General features: G+C 41.9%; 1 protein-coding gene across 4 annotated transcripts in view; it reads right to left on the bottom strand.

Moving 5' to 3' along the window:
- Positions 1–15407, bottom strand: part of ITCH (itchy E3 ubiquitin protein ligase) — a 66816-nt gene extending 51409 nt beyond the window's left edge. For 3 of the 4 annotated variants that reach the window (XM_084296759.1, XM_084296760.1, XM_084296762.1), the window contains exon 1: positions 15316–15407. The gene's annotated coding sequence lies outside the window, so the exon portion shown is untranslated. The remainder of the gene's footprint in view (positions 1–15315) is intronic. The other variant, XM_084296761.1, reaches the window with a different exon arrangement.
- Positions 15408–15675: the final 268 nt, after the last annotated feature.

Here is a 15675-nt window from a genome sequence, read left to right as displayed (position 1 = left end):
TCTCTCAACTTGCACAATTCCTCGTTGACTGTTATTGCAGATCTCTGACAAAAACAAACAAAAAAAAAAAACCACCAATTGCATCCTAACAATCAGAATTGTTGTGTCCTGTAGACATTAATTACAGTTTTTAATTCTTACACTTCCTTGCACTGCGAACTCTCTCCTGTATGAAGTTTTGTGGAAATAACAGCTCTCAAAAATAAATCAATCAGTGCTGTAACTTCCTCTCCGAGGAAGGCAAGATGGTTACAAAGAGTAAAACAATGTAACCTACAGACATATATTGACAGAACCTTAATGAGCAAAGCCTTTTCTTATTTCTTAATTTAAAAGTAAGTATAATTGTATTTCCAGGTTTCTGACAAGAAAATATCTATAAAGTATAAACAATGCTTTCCAGTTGCAACTCTGGAAAGGAATTTTCCCAGGGGACAGACAGACAGTGTGCCCAGACAGCAGCACGCAGTCACTGATAAACTCTGCACTACCAGGGGATGACCAGGGATACCTGCTTTGGGCTGGGATACATTTCTTTACAGGGGCTACTACAGTGCTACGTTTTGGGTTTGTGACTCAGTGTTGATAACACACAGATGTTTTCGCTGTTGCAGTACAGTGCTTGCACAGAGCCGAGGGCTTCTCAGCTCCTCGTGCTGTCCTGCCAGTGAGGCACTGGGGGTGCACAAGCAGCTGGGGGGCACAGCCAGGACAGCTGGCCCTAATGGCCAGAGGGACACCCCGTGCCATAAGGTGCAAAGCTCAGCAAAAAAATCTGGGGGAAACGAGAAGGAAGGGGGGGATGTTTGACGTTACAGCATTTGTCTTCCCAAGAAACTGTCCTGTGTGGTGAGCCCTGCTCTCCTGAAGTGACTTAACACCTGTCTGCTGGGGCTGTGGCGAACGGATTCCTTGTTTGCCTTTGCTGGTGCAAGTGGCTTCTGCTTTACCTGGGGAACTGCTTTTATCATGACCTGAGTTTCCTCACTCTTCCAATTCCATTCCCCATCCCACTTGGGGTAAGTGGGCAAGCAACCGCGTGGTGCTGAGCTGCCCACTGGGGCGAACCCACAGCACCAGCAGCTGAGAGCATCACTGCTCTCTCTGAATAGCAGTGGTTTTGTGTACATAATATACTACAACATACAGCCTTAGTTACAGTTTACACAAGTAAGACTGTACTCTAACTGTAGAAATACACATATATATTTTGTAATTCTGAGATTATTTTTCTCAATGCTACTCTAAATAAATGTCATCAAAAAAGACAACCTAGAGCACCAAACAACTACTGAAGAGAACAAGTTCAAGACAGCTACAAAGCACAGTTACCAAAGTAGCAATATCTTTCATTAGCTGCCCTATATATCTCATTTAGCCCTAAAACACATTTATGCTTCAGCTGGCTCTGAGGCTAAGCAGTTCTTCCAACAAAGCAAAAATCCTCATCCTAAGTGTCTCAGCTGAGTATTAATGTTTGTATTAGCAGCAGATTGTTTGGGACCTTACCCTGAAAGCATTATAAACAAATTTTCCAAAGAACTTCTTCAGCTCTTGCCTTTTGCTATAGGAAGAGGAAGGATAGAATTTTCTCTGGAGGCCTCTGTTTATCACTGCTTCAGCTATGTGACACAGGAGCAAGAAGAGATGGTCACACAAATCTACAGGCCATAAGCTACTTACTCATGGTAAGCAATTAATTTTTAATTAGGGCAATGAAATAATCTTAATGTGATCACCCAGAGCATAAACATTAACTCATACCGGAAGTTATTTTTCCCCTTCAAGCAATTTTCTTCCTTGAGGTCTATTAACTCGTGATTGCCTGGAAGAGATTTTCCTCACCTCCCCCTTACCTGTCTTTCAGTAGTTCTAACAATTTTACTGAAATGCAAGAAGGGAATATAATAGTCAGGAGAAACAAAAAGTAACACTTCTATATTTAAAACAAATATATTGAAGGATAAAGTGTTAGTCCACATAAACAGGTCTTAAAAAACTTATAATAATACACCATAGGAAATTTTGCCCAGAACATTAAGGACAAGACAAAATATGTAGAACAGGTAGTGTCTTTAGAGCAGTGATACAAAGCCTTGGGAAAAATTTCACACTGACTGAGAAGACAAGTTTACTTGGTTTTACTCTCAGACATTTCTGAAGGCAGCCTAAACAACTATTAAGCGGCATCTGTATCTCAGAACCTTCCTAGACAGATTTTAATTTGGAAGAGCATTTGAGGAAACACATGTATCTTAAAATGAGAACATGCTTCTGTGAAGCACTTTCTCATTTCCTTGCAAATGTGTTCTATACATGCAGGGAATGGTTTAGGCTGGGAAGGGCCTCTGGAGGTAACCCACCCCAACACCCTCCCAAACATGGCCAGCTCCAAAGTGAGACCCAGCACTCAGTCAGAGAAAAACACTTCTGAATCCGTACACTAACCTAGCAGCAAGTTACAAGCTGTAATCACTGTATCTCGAGAAAGAACCAAGTTTCCAGATATCACAAAGTAAGTGTCTCTGTGGTTTTATACAAATGCATATCTCATTTGTCTAATGTATAAATGGGCACAAGTGCCTTCCACTCCTAACATTTCGGGCCCGTTGTATGTTTCTTCCATACTACTAATAAAATGTCGTAAGAGAAACTTTCAAGAGACTCCCCAGAAGTTATAATATGAAGTTGCTTAAAGATGCATTCCTCAGAAATTTTCTTCCTCTTAATATTTATGATATTTTTTTCCAATATAAATTTGCACATTCATTTCATCTGGTTCTCAAGTGAAAGACTGAGAACAACTTCTAAGCTAACCCCTTATAAAGCACTCACTGCTTTCCAAAAATAATTTTGGGTTTAACAATTGTAATAACTATTCCCTCAACACGTTAGGCTCTGTGTTTCCCTGCATCTTTCATTAATAAAAATCCACACAAGTGCTTTCACTACCAAGCTATCAGTAAGAATTTATTTTCAGTTTGTGCCTTTTCTTAAAGACTTCTATTGCATCTTCATTTTCTACGCTGATCACATTGTACACATTAAAGGCAAATTAAAATAGCTCCTTTTTTAAAGTTGAATTTAAATATAGGCCTACTGCTTTTTAGCTTGTGTCAGCTTATTGTGTCTTTTGATGGCTTCTAAGCTTCACAGAGCAAAATATTTGCCTAACATATATTATTTCATTGCAGAACTGTTTTTCACCTCTCATGCTGTAATCTTTCTAAGAACTTCCTTGCATGCACCTTTCAGAAGTGCCAGTAAGCCCACCTCCTTGTCACGGCACATTTTAGAACTGTAAATCTTTTTCAAGCCAATAACTCATCAGTTCTTACTGTGTCTTCCTTGCTCTGCCTTGCTGCAGCTTTGCCCACATCAACACAAAGTGCAATCTCACAGAAGTGAAGCTGGAAAGCAGGGCCAGCCTGTGGACCTGGTACCAACACCGCATGCATTTCTGGAGCTTTACTTTGGAGCAGATCTGCCATGATCTCATGGCCAGACAGCAGCTAGACTGCACATTCCTGTTTCATTTAATCCAAAAGCAACTTAGTTTCTTGGAGCCAAGCTTGTTTCATAAGTCAAACCCAAGAGCAGCCTGATTGCACTCAGGACACTCACTTCAAAGTGCACCCCTCGCCCAAAGTAAAACACTAATACAGGTGCGTTCCCTCTTTTTCTCTTCTTCATCTGTTCCTCTCTGGCTATACAGAGTACCTCACCGGGTTTAAGTTATGTCTGCTGACTCAAGCTCATTCTTTGGCATGACTTCTGTTCTCTTTCTTCAACTCTATGAACTTGACCGTTAGTATTTTCATGCACTAGTATGTTTAGTTACTTTGTTTCAAAAGATTTCTATCTTTCACTTTGACAGTTTCAGAGGTTCACCTGAGTGCACTGAGAAGCACCTGTTGCTCCCTTTCAGTTTGGAGATGTTTTCTCACAAATGTTTGCTTTAAGTCCCAAGTTTCCCATTCTCCATCATTAGGAATAGAGTTGCTTTTTGTGATTCTGGGATATTGCTCTAGCCATTTGACGTATGGACACTAAGGCTCAGAGAGATTAAATTAATTTGCTGTCACCATGGTGGAGACTATTCTGGAGGAACTGAGTTTCAGAATCCTCCCCACCTCTCCTTTCTTCTGCTTGCTATCTAGGCTAAAAAAAAAATATTTCTATGAAACTACTGGAAAGACATTACCACCACAGTTAAAATTAAGTAAATAAGGATCTAACTGATTAAGGCCACATTTAAAGCATGTTTCTATTTCACATGAATGAATAATGCTGTAGGTGAAAGAAAGCTCTGACAATGAGCAACGTGCTTGTGCCCTGACAGAGGCAGGAGACTGGATTTCTCCTGAGGCCGGAGCTGGCAACTGCGCTCAGCTGGGCTGCAGGACCACTGGTGCCACATGAAAGGCAGCAAGTAACTGAGTGGCACTCCTGGTGTAAATACAAATGCCTTTTCTTTGTAAAGAAGATAAATTCCAAATACAAAGTACCTATGGAGATGATGAAAAACTGTACTTTTCCCACTCATTCTATATACAACAGATAAAAATCATGCATCAAAATTTCAATTTCTGCTAGCTCTCTGGAGGGGCGTTTGAGCCCGGTGAAGCCCATGCTGAGCCACACAGCAGCAGAAAGGTCACTCGGCTCCCTCTGCGTGACTCTGCAGGTTCCTAAAAGTTTCCTGGGAACTAAAAAAAGCAAATGTCACTGCTATCTTCAAAAAGAGCAAGGAGGATCCAGGAAACTACAGGCTGGTTGGCCTAATCTCAGTCCCTAGGAAGGTCAGGAAACAGATGCTCACAGGAGCCATTTCCAAATATATTAATGACAAGAAGTTGACTGGGATTAGTCAGCATGGATTTAGGATGGGGAAATCATGTCTGAGCTACCTGACAAACTTCTACGGCTGGCTCTGTGGGTGAGAAGACAGCAGCAGATGTTTACCTTCAGTAAGGCTTTCAAGGCTGTCTCCTGTAACATACAGACAAGCTGAAGAAGTCTGGGCTAGTTTACATGTCTGTGAGAAGGGGCTGAATGCTGGCAGCACTGTGATGCTCAAAGGGCTGCGCTGAGCAGTACAAAGTCCAGTCGGAGGCTGGCCATCACTGGTGTACCCTACAGTATATACACCTTGGTCCGCACTGTTTAACTTCTTCATTCATGACCTGGACAACAAGACCAAGCTGACCCTCAGCAAATACATGTATGCTGACACAAAGCTGACTGGAGTGGCTGATACACCAGACAGGTTGCTACCACTCAGAGGGACCACAATAGGCTGGAGAAATGAACACACAGAAACCTCACGAAGTTCAACGAAGTGCAGAATTCTGCACCTGGAGAGGAATAAACGCATGAACCAGTAAAGGCCAGGGGCCAGCTGGCTAGACAGTAGCTTGCAGAAAACATTGGTCCTGCTAAAGACAAATTAGCAGTGTTTTCTTGCAGCAAAGAAAAAGCATCAACAGCATCTCATGGCTGCATTAGGACAAGCATCACTAGCATGGTCAGGGAGGTGGTCCTTCCCTTCTACTCAGCACTGGTGAGACCACACCACCAGGGAGTGTACTTCTGGGCCCCTCAAATCAAGGGGCATGCAAACGTACTGGGGTGAGCCAACCAAAGGGGATGTAGGAGATGACAAAGATATGGGAATGTGACATATGAGGACAGTCTGAGACTTGGGATTGTTAAGCCTGGAAAAGAGAAGGCTCAGCAGGATCTTATCAGTGTGCATAAATAACTGAAGGGGGTGAGGGCAAAGAAGATGTATTCAGGCTCTTGCCAATGGTGTTCCATCCTCAGAAAAACTCCAAACCTGACTGAACATGGTCCTGAACAATCTGTGCTCACTGAAGTTGCTTTAAGCAGATGGGTTTGGACTAGGTGATCTCCAGAACTCTTTTAAAACCTCCATTTTCTGTGATTCTCTGAATTCCCCAAAATAAACTCAATCATTCCTCTTCTACCTGTTCTGTTCTTCCAGCCTGTTCTCTTTAGGTCTCTGTCTTGCAGCTGATTCCTCCTTTACAGAGACATTTATCAAGTTGGGCTTTTTTTTTTTTGTGTGTGTGTGTGTGTGTGTTTGTTTTTCCCCTCCCCTCAGGGGAAGTTCCTTTTCAATGACCAGTTATTAATGACAGCTTAAGTATTACCAGTCTGAATAGAATGGCACAGTTCGCATAAACAGATAGGCACCTTCTTATGATTCAGTAATCTTCACTTTCAGTGTCAGCTACTTTAGTTTCTCCAGCTCTTCCCAAGGCCTGTATTCAAATTCAGTGCACAAGCCTACACTAGGTATTTATTCTCACTTTTAAAGACTATCTCCTTTTACCTTTTTACTGATCACTATGAAAAAAAAAAACACAAACAAACACAACAAAACCATGCAGCTTGAGTCAGCCTTCTACAAAACATCCAAGACGTTTTTTAGAAGATACATATATTTATTTCCCCATGCATACATTTAACTCATTATTACAGACATACCTATGTAGCATTGCTGTTTAGATTAGTCTTATGATCTATTTCAATTAGAAGGCTGAAATCATTAACCTTCACAAGCAGACTTCAGAAACACTAATGAATGCAATCTGATGCTCACGGGGATGAAGACAAAGGCTGGCATCAGTAGCTATGCTGAAGCACCACTTGAGCATTAACAATATTGGTTATTTTGTGATTTGGCATCAGAAGCAAACTAATGTTTTTTGTATTACAGCTATTTGAAAATGTATTTCAAAGGCCTTACCTTTCATGTGCCAGTAAGAATCTAAATATTATACATTATCTCTATATTATAAAGTAAACCAAAATACAAAACCACCACCTTTTGCGGTTTTTAACTAAGTTGCTTTAGAAGCAGTTACATATTCAGACATTAATAGCAGAGGACAGCATCTACAGAGCATTTTGTAACTTCTGCCCATTAGTTTTTCTTTTTGATCAGTGCCTGTTTCAATGCATTTTCCCACTCCACTCTCAGCACTACGCTTCATTATCAATGGTACATATACATATTTATTCATACTAACCTACAAACCAAGGTTTTAACTCTTGGGAGAATGAAAAACAAAATTTGACCATTAAATTATGCTCTTACCTTAAATTATTACTAAGTATCACAATTTACTATTACACTTGTTTTAAAAAGTAGTGTTTTTAAATGCTGTTGTATATTAGTAGTCTACACACCTAGAACCAAAACTATATCTGCCACTTGCAGGACTTAAAAGTAATAGATAGATTTTTCAAAAAGGTAATAAATCTGATACCAAAGATTCATTTTTACATTAATGTAGTTATGTTCGGTACAAACCTGTACAGCACACTGCACACCTGCTTTAATAGTTACCTGTACAATTCTGAGGACTTACATAAACAGCACTGATGAAGGTGTACATGTATACAAAGGCACCTCTCTCTGGGGGTGTAAGAGTGAAGAAAGCCCCAGAAACAACTCAGTTTTGTTGCTCTCATGAATGTGGACAATGTGGACCATGGAAGTATGAACATACACATACTGGCAAATAGTACCCATCACCTTACAAAAACTACCTAGCAGAACAGATTTCACTGCAGGTCCCTGAGCAATGAAGTAAATCAAACCAGACTATGCAAATCTGCAATTCAAGTAATTCAAGTTGGCAAGAAATGAGGAATCATTCTCTGCCACCACTGACATAACCACAAATCTGAAATGTGCTGATTATTTGAAATCTCTTGAAATAGAAAGTTTCATCACTTGCTGCTTGTAACTGCTCTATCAAATGAGGTAGCACAGGACTTTTCCTCTTAGTAAAGCCAGCTCTAAGAACCAGAGACTGCTACTGGAGCCAATGCACAGAATTTCTTACAGCTATCTAACTACAAAGGTAAAACACACATGCATTGTCCTACAAGAAAAATAAACAACTTCTGTGAATACTCTGAAGCATTACAAATGGCTGAAGAAACAAGAACTGGAAATCTACTATACACAATAAAATTAAATATTCTTGTGTGCTAAATTCAGTGCCAGACAGAAATAAAGGTTGATTTTTTCCAACCTAAATTATGCATTATTAAGCAAGCAAATCAGAAGGCTGTAATGGAAATGATAATTTCCACATTTTTGAGATAATTTAAGCAAACACTGAGGTAGCTGATATTCTGCTCTGGGTCATTGTCTTACAGAAGACTATGAACTGCTGCTAGCAAAATCTTGAATTTCGGAAAAAATATCTTCATGTTATCTAATTGCAACAGATGTCTGTCACCTGCTTCCTAGGAACCTTTTGCCAGTGGCAACATGAAAAAATACCCAGGAGCGGACAACGCAACCGTCTCAAACTTGCAAAATGCTCCTGTTTGCTACATTCCAGCTCATGCCTCCCTGAAAAATAAAATGGCTTAGAACTGCTCCATTATTACAATATTCCCAGCCCTCCTGTTTTATTCTGGTGCAGCCCTAAACCAATCGGAAAACAAAGCAGACTTCTCTTTTGAAATCTTGGGTTACCCAGAAGACTGTAGTAAATATTTATGTAATACATTAATTAATAAATAAAATTATTTAATAGAAGTTTCAGTCTTTACATCCCAGATCTTTTGTACACAAAACTGAAAATTACACATTTGAAAAAAGAACAGGACTATCTGCTAACAATAAACATGAATGACATCCATCATCCATCGTTTAAAGGGAATCACCACACTACAGGGGTACAACACAAACACAACTGTGAGGAAGCTTAGAAACATCTCCCCCACTAAAATTTTAGAGGGAGCTAGAGGTAACCATGCAGTAAGTGTGGTGCCAGGGCAGCTCCTGCAGTTATTGGGGGCGCTGGGCAGCCTGATACTGCTGGAGGAGCAGTCCCCAGAGTGGCTGTCCCTCACCTTCTCTTCTCCTCCTCCCAGCCACGTTGAAGCTCGCATCCATTTTCGGGCCAGCTCTTGCACTAGATTGACACTTAGTGACCTGTCTCAATTCAGCAAATCCTCAGGGGAGAAAAAAAAAAAAAAAAAAGCCTGATTAACTGCAAAACAATAGTTACAGGTTTTCTTTGGTGGTGGTAGGTTACATGGAAAGCATAATTCAGCATAAGCACAATTACTACACCATACAGAAATACTACACAACACCCCTTCGCAGCTTACTTTTCCCTGCATTATCATGCAAACAAAAAAGCTACTCGCATACTGGAGTACAAGTACAGACCCAAAGGGTCCTAAAGCTATGTAATCACCTCTTCAACCATCAAGGCATTCTTCCAGTCACAAACCCTAAGTCACCTGAGGTGCAACAGTCCTACTATTAACAGTTTAAGACACTTCTTTATTTAGTTGGAACGCACAGGAACTTTACTGCATTTGATTTTAAGGTGTGATGGCAGAAATACAAAATACAAAGTACAGAATTTGCTATTTTAAAAATACGAAATGAAATTCCAAAAAGGAAAGGAATTCCAACTACAACTGAGGCTCTCTCTCCCAACAGACCCTGTCCCCACTGTTACTGGCTGCAGCCTCTCCACCCTCAGCTCCTGCATCGCCCAGCGCTTAACTGGGAATTAATTCGACATTCAGCAACACAACTCCCTGGGAAGTTGATAGCTTCAAAGGGAATACAAAGCAGTCTGTGTATTTTCACCTCTAATATCAGCATCAGGAATAGTAATTTTTTTGTTCAGATGTTCACATCCCAGACAAACAGCAAAGCAAGACTTTCCTTACACGTTATTTTCTGCTTAATAACTCCTGAATTGTCACTAACACCACAAAAGCCTTGTAGTGCTCAGGGCCTCATAGAGGGGGAAAGGAAAAAGGAATAGCACACCATGCTTTGCAGGACCCTGTTTCAAACTATTAACCATGGAGAATACCCGAAGAAACCACTGACAATAGCTACAGGTTTCCACAAAGAACCAACCCACCTGTCCAAACTTTATTTCGGATCAGGGCTTAAATACATTGATTCTAGGGGTGCACAGTGAGAAGAACAGTGAGAAAACCTGCATCTTGTGGTAGCTTATTTAGTGATGTGAACTGGATTTGGGTCAGCCAAATGTTTAACAAATGCAGCTCTACTCTGAAAATTGTCATTTTAATATACAGCACATGGCACGTTTGCAAAAAGGCAAATAATTCCACTTATTTCGTGTGGATAAGTATTCTGTTATTTCAGAATACTCCACAGGCTGCCTCTATGTTTTTATACTAATCTGGGAGATTAATAACAAAAATGTTGAAGTAGCATTAAAAAAAGATATTCCAATGACTCGTCGGTAAACTCAGTTTAACAAGCACAGAAACAAGCATGCCAGTTATCTGCACATTGATCAGAAGGTTTCCTCTGCATCTTTAGGTGATGAACATTTTACCTTCAGCATTTCCCTCCTTGTTCCTGTTACCATGATGCACTTTATTCCCCTTCAAACAGTTCGAATAAGAAGCTTATTTGAAGACCGCATTATTGAGGACAGAACACACACTGTAGGAACCACACACATTTAGAAAAAGAACAGCCTTGCTATTCTTCGATGAAAAGGCAAGTAAGAAAATAGAAGATAAAAAAAGGGTGATGCCTTTCCCCCCCCCCCACTGTTTTATAGAATGAAGTGTCCTTCACATGCAGGATCACCCCTGTAAGCTTTAACTAGAAAAGGGAGGTGTTCAAGTAAAATCCAGTGAAAATAAGGAGTTAATCATTTTCCAATAACTTAGCAGGTCAGATTAAAGATCATGTCAAAGACATTATCACCTTGTGAACATTTTTATATGTTAACCATTAATTTTCAATCCAGTCTATGAAATGATATAGTCAGAGCAGTACGAGGTACACAGATACCTAAACACACACACTTGTAAAAATAAGCTAGATGAAGAGAAATTACTCCATGATACAATGGACAATTCAGGCTGTGACAAGCCAAAGTAAGAAAAAAAACTCATAACTGAATCTTTATAAAGAGCTGATTCCATCTAACTGCATTGCAAATAAAGAGAAGAGCAACTCATGGCACTGGCAGAGCAAAAATTAGCGTCAGCAAAGCACAAACATAGCATTTGAAGCAACAGGTCTTAATCTATTTAAACGTGTATGAAGACAGCAGTGAAGAAATTAAAATTTGGATATCTGACCACTCTAACTGTCAAGCAAGAGCAATGATTATTAATATTTAATTAAAAAACAACAAGCACTGGGAATGGTTGCTGACCAAAAGCACGTTGAAAATTAACATAATCCACTCTTTGTCTCTTCAGCTTGTTCAGCCAGCATCTAATCTTCCTGAGCTTTTTTCACTGTACTGGAAGAAGCAAAGTTCAGGAAGGCAGCAACTGCTTCACTCCACTCAGACATAATCCTGCAGAGTACATGAACGCCTCGCACAGGCAGAAGTTCCACCACAACCATGGGAAACTTAAGAAATCAAACAGCTTGTTTCATTTAAGTAAATTAATACGCTCCTGGTCACAAATTTATGCTCTTGATGGGTACTTCACTGCAAATGGCTTTCCATTTCATGATGCAATGAGTAAATCAGAACCAGATTATACACCCATGCCTTTACTTTGTTTTTTCTTTCTATCCAAGGTCTCTTTAAAGCTTAACTGGTCTTTCTTTTGATTCACATTAAACTTTAAAAAGATTTCCAGGTATCTAGGTAACACAGAGAGAAAAAGGTATGTCCTCTTGACAAAAAGCCGAACTTATAAACAACAGTAAACAGCACAAAGATTTTACAGAGGCCAATATCAACAGCCTCTTCTTGACAACTCCAGTTTCCCTACCATAATTTGCCTAACCTAAAGCCTGAGATCTGTGCAGCTCAAGAAAAGCTAAGTCACTTACCATTCTCTTCTCTTGAAAAGAAGAAGGGCTGCACATGGTAATACTTTAGTAATCCACCTGAAGAAATTAGGTCTTTTCTGCTCAATGGCCACACTCTTTAAACGCGAACTCTGAACTTCAAAACCAATTATCTAAACGCAAAGATGTTAAGTACTTCTGTGCCGTCTGAAACAATAGGCATCTTCTATGAGCACAGTTTAGAATAGCTCAGGCAGGTGGGTGGAAGGCAGGCATTATCAGTTACTAAACAGGAGGATCTTTTTTATTATTAAAAAAAAAACAGTGTATTAACATACTGCCAGTTTTTTTTTTTTTTTAATAAAAATATTTGAATAACCAGTGCAACATCTAGTATCACGTTTCCTCAGAGAGGAAAAAAAGAAAAAAAAAATCTGTCCTTGATGTTTTAATCAGGAAGTTTGTTCTATGCCCCACTGTAGTAAACAGAGGAATTCCAGGCATAACTTAAAAACTGGTCATAAGAAACGAAGCCTTGGTTTCTTTAAAATGTTCTTTCCCAGTCTGATGCACTATTTTCATTTCATCAAAGTGCAATTTGCAATTCTGATGAAGAAAATGATCAATCTTTCAGCTACAAGAACTCTGCACAGTAAGTAAAAGCTGAATGCCAGCCACTTGCAGAAAACTCTCCAATCCTTATTGCTTTACTCTTCATGCAAGAGGGATGAAGAAGAAAAACAAACTTTCTCTCTCCAAAACATGGGCGCAGAATTAGCTCTGGTAACAGACAAACCACAGCCCAAGAATACAAATAAGTTGATTGGCTAAAACCTTTAAAAATATGAGACAGTAAAAAAGTAACTTTACAAACAGAATGCTCCCAAGCTAGACTGTAATCATGGCTTGTCTACTTCCTCTTCTGAGGTGAGCACACACTTCAAAGTGCATCAGCAGTTGAGCAAAGTGCAGTTACAGCACGCAACTGAGGCCAGTGCTCTCCTCCAAGTTATGCATGCCTGTTCATTCTCCTTAGCTGTAAGGGCACAAAGCAGTTCCTCCGATTATGTATAAACAGAGCAGACTGACAAAAATTGGAGTATTATATGAACTTAACTGGACAGCCAAACAGAAAGCCTTAAAAATAAATAGCATTGGTGATAGCAATCCCAGAAGCTTCATAATTATCCTTTCCAAGGTTTTCATTCTGGTCTAACCCTACAGATGCCTTTTCCTTGCTTTTAAGGAGAAATCAAACTGTTTCAGCTGCAGCGCAGGAAGCATTTTGCCAGGGTTGAAGGTTTACCACTCTGGTTATACAGTCCATATTTACAGATGTTTGTTTAGACTTTGTCATCGACTTATACAGATAAAGTTGTTAACGGACTTAACTACTGTATGTGCCACAAAATAAAAGAAAAATAATTTTTAAAATCTCATTTAACGTTTTTGCAAGCTTTGTTAGAGATAATGACAAATGTAAACTCCACATGAGAAATATAATACTACTTTAACACCTGTCTTCCTATTAGCTTATCTATTCAGTAGTTAACTTTCACAAATTATTCTGAAACTTAGATCCAAAGGAACAAGACAACTTAATATTTCAGGCCTGCCTCATCACAGAACAAACATAACTTTACAAAGGGAGAGAAAATTGACTGCAGAAAATACTGTTGCTTAACCGATAAATTCATATGAATAATCTTCTCTCAACCTCTCTTAAGACCCAAAATAACTGTGTAATCTGTAAGAAGCTTTCAGAGTTAGCACTCAGAAGTCTCAGTTATTTTCCACTGCAACATCATCTTTCATGTGTATTGTATCAGTTCTTTGTTTAAACACAAGAAAACTCACTTTAGATCAGAACGGTGCATATTACCCTGATGATCACTTGAGGTGAATACATTCAGGACAGTGATTAAAACTCTCCGTCAAATCATAACTAAGAATGCACACTAGATGAAGTTCAGATTTAAACAGCTGTAGCAAAGAGCAATATAATTGTAATTAAATCAGAACTGTTTTCGTCCTTCACTGTAAGGAGAAGTGATTTTTTTTTCCGAACAAGATGATTTTTAAAGCAATAAAATTCTGAGCTGATGACAGACAGCAGTTGATTTTTCGTTCTTCTATATGCCTTGTTCAGATCAATTCAAGTAATCAATAGGCGGATCTATTGTCATTCTCTCAATGCTGATTGTCATCATTGGAATTGGTGCAGATTTCTCTGCTTTCCTCTGCAAAAAGTACAAGTAGTAAGGTAGCAGAGATGGAACAAAGCAATGGGAAACTCATTTAAAAAAAAATAATCACATATTGAGAAAAGATGGTTTAAACCCCCCTGGTTTCTGATGTCTTTAATTCTAACCAAGATAAACAGATTAGTTTCACTAGGGACGTTTTCCAAATCTTCAATGGTAAAGAACACTACACAAATGACAACTCGTAAGTGCTAAGTGCTATGCTTGGTCCTCTCTCTCTGCATTATATGCAAATACAGAGTTCTTTAACGAATGTAACATCACAAATTACACGTATCAAAACAAGCTGAATGCTTGGATTTCAGAGCCAATTCATAATCTCAAATAACATCTTCGACTTTCACTTGGATATTATCACCACACAAGACCAAAAACCCCTATCTGGCAACAGGAGGGTTAATAGCCAGAACTTATCGATGTTTCCAAAATACAGCAGTGGCACCAGCAAGAGGTAACAAGGTTCACCATAAACACCACCCAAACTCGTGCTTTATCACTGGGTAACATTACTTTATAGCACGGCTGTATCTTGACAAGACAAATACATCAAACCCTCCTAAACTGGCTGCAGCAGCGTTAGCTGGATAACAACCCAGAAGAGAGGGCACGAGATCCTCAGAGGAGACTAAAAACAAAACCTGCAGAAGGGGCTGTGCTACGGAGCGGCTGCTGGAAAGCAAAGCCTGTGACGGGAGCAACCCCCAAGGCCCCGAAAGGGCCAAGGTCCACGGGCCGATCTCTGCCACAGGGAGCCTGGAGAGGATGGCAGGGGACGACTGGGGAGGGGAAACAAACGCTGGAGCCGGGGTGCCCGCCTTCGGGCGGCCCCACCAGCAAAAGCCGGGAAGGGCCCCGCACACAGCCCGGCAGTCCCGCAGGGAAGCGCCGGGGGCCCGGCACCGCCGCCCCGTGCCCTGGGGAGGCGGAACGACACCGCCGGCCCCGGCCGGCCCCCGGCCCGGCAGCGACCGCCCAGCGCCCGGGGGGGGGGAGGCAGCGCGGCGGGGCCGCCGCTCGGCGAGACGCTGGGGGGGGGGGGGGCCGGAGCCCCTGAAGGAGCCAGGCCCGCGCCCGCCGGGGTCCCCGCGCCCCCCGCCTCTGCCGCCCGGAGCCCCGGGGAGCGGCGCGGCCGCCGCGCCTCCCCCGAAGGCCGCCTCCCCTGCAGTTCCCCTCCCCGCCGCCTTCGCCCCCGCCCTCCCGGGCTGCCCGCGGCGCGGAACCTGCTCCCCTCACCGGGCGCGGCGGCTCCTCCGACCCTCGGCCAAGATGGCAGCCGGTCCGGGCCCGATCCGAGGCAGCGACTTTCCGAAGTCGGGCGGGATCCGCGCACGCGCGGAGCCGACAGAGCCGCGGCCGGGGCGCCCGGACTACAAGTCCCGGCGTGCTCCGAGCGCGCGCCCGGCGGCCCGAGGGGCGGGCGGGCGGTGAGGGCCTGAGAGAGCTGCGGGGCGTCCGTGGGGGCGGGGCTCCGCCTCCGCCTCGCGTGGGTTCCGCGGCTCGGGGCGGGCGCCCGGAGGCTTCGCGGAGTCCTCGCCGCGGCGCTGGGCTCCCGCGGGGGCGGCTGGCCGCGGTCCACGGCTGCCGTTTCCCCGC

This window comes from Netta rufina (genome assembly GCF_964035555.1).
Source record: "Netta rufina genome assembly, chromosome: 16".
NCBI lineage: Eukaryota > Metazoa > Chordata > Aves > Anseriformes > Anatidae > Netta > Netta rufina.
This window is presented reverse-complemented; position numbering and strand designations above follow the sequence as displayed.